Source organism: Sapajus apella, unplaced genomic scaffold, assembly GCF_009761245.1.
Source record: "Sapajus apella isolate SASKATOON/1434 unplaced genomic scaffold, GSC_monkey_1.0 scaffold1, whole genome shotgun sequence".
In the NCBI taxonomy this organism is placed as follows: domain Eukaryota; kingdom Metazoa; phylum Chordata; class Mammalia; order Primates; family Cebidae; genus Sapajus; species Sapajus apella.
Window position 1 is genome coordinate 585,891 of NW_022436941.1, and position 2,009 is coordinate 587,899.

A 2,009-nucleotide genomic window follows, 5' to 3' on the forward strand; every position below is an offset into this window, starting at 1 on the left:
CAGGCTGGAGTGCAGTGGCATGATCGCAGCTCACTGCAACCTCCACCTCCCAGGTTCAAGCGATTCTCCTGCCTCAGCCTCGCAAGTAGCTGGGATTACAGGCACATGCCACTGCATCCAGCTAATTTTTTGTATTTTTAGTAGAGATGGCATTTCACCATCTTGGCTAGGCTGGTCTTGAACTCCTGACCTCAGGTGATGTGCCTGCCTCGGCCTCCCAAAGTGTTAGGATTACAGGTATGAGCCGCTGTGCCTGACCAGCTCCAGACATTTTTGAAAGCACCCTTATTTCCAGTAACAAAATATTCCAGGCCCACTCTGATCCCTGCCCTAAAACATATGATTAGCTCCTGTCCAAGGAGCCCTGGTATTAGATGCCCAAGCTGACCCAGGGGTATATATCCCACTTGAATACATAAGCACTGGTTGTAGCAGGACAATGCTGTTGAGCAACCAAGAAAATACAGACTTGGGAAAGATATCAGATCTAAGATCTCAAGTTCATACAGAGATATCCAGTTTAGCTGTCATTCACTAAATCCTTTTTTGTTTAATTTTAATATAGTTAATTTCTTTTCTGTAACATACTTAAAATTTAAACCTTTCTTGATTGGATAAACAAAACGTATGCCCACAAAATGGAATACTATACAGCAATAAAAAGGAATGAACTACTGCTGTGTGTTATATGAACCTGAAAAAGGTTATGCTTAGTGAAAAAAGCCAGACACAAAAGATGTCATCTCACATGATTCCATTTATGTGAAATGACCAGAAAAGGTAAATCTATGGACACAAAGCAGACCAGTAATTGCCTGGAACTGGGGTTAGGAGTAGGGAGCTTTGGGGAATGATAGAAATGGATTGTGGTGCTGGGCATGGTGGCTCATACCTGTAATCCCAGGACTTTGGGAGGCCGAGGCAGGCAGATCATTTTGGGCCAGGAATTCAAGACCAGCCTGGTCAACATGGTGAAATCCCATCTCTGCTAAAAATACAAAAATTAGCTGGATGTGCTGGTGCACACCTGTAATCCCAGCTACTGGGGAGGCTGAGGCAGGAGAATCACTTGAACCCAGGAGGCAGAAGTTGCAGTGAGCTGAGATTGCACCACTGCACTCCAGCCTGGGAGGCTACAGTGAGACTTTAGGGTCTCAAAAAAAAAAAAAAAAAAAAAAAAGGATTGTGGTAAGGAGGTACACAATTCCATAAATATAAAAATCATTGGATTTATATTTAAATGTTAACTTTATCAGCATGTAAATTATATCTCAAAATTGGTGGGTTTTTTTTTTTGAGATGGGGTCTTGTTCTGTTGTCTAGAGCTGGGGTGCAGTCTTGAACTTCTGGGCCTAAGCAATCCTCTCACCTCAGCCTCCTGAGTGGCTGAGACTACAGGCATGCACCAGCATGCTTGTCTAATTTTTTTTTAAATTTTGTAGAGACAGGGTCTTGTTATGCTGCCCAGGCTGGTTTTGAGCCCCTGATCTCAGGTGATCCTCCTGCTTTGGCCTCCCAAAGTATTGGGATTATAGGTGTGAGCCACTATACCCAGCCTTAAAATTGTTAAAAAATTAAACCCTTCTTCCAACTTCTACATCTACCTCCTTAATTGGCTATATTGACCTAAGATATTTCATCATATTAAAAAAAAAAAACCCCCTAAATGTATTTTTCCATACTTTGCAATTTTTTATCCCTCATCACAAATCTGCCTTAGTCTTTTAACAGCTGTATCCTCATCTGGATCTCAGGTGCAGCCAGAACATGACCATTTATTTCTCATCTGTTCATTCCTACCCTTTTTCATATAGATGCTTCATTTTTATAAAATCTCTTATTTTTACTCTGATGACTGAAGAAGAGATCAATAGATGACTGTTCTCCTTGTGACCTTCCTGCAAGCTCTTGTGAGGACTGAGTGTGAGGCTTTGCTAACCAGCTCTTTCTAAAATATAAAAATAGCCCAGAGAGTCTTCTGAATTTGGGGCTCAAATCCACAAATGACA

General features: G+C 41.6%; 1 protein-coding gene across 1 annotated transcript in view; it reads left to right on the forward strand.

Annotated features, from left to right (window-relative positions):
* Nucleotides 1-2,009, forward strand: part of RNF14 (ring finger protein 14) — a 37,981-nt gene that overhangs the window by 29,659 nt on the left and 6,313 nt on the right. The gene's annotated exons all lie outside the window — the stretch shown is intronic.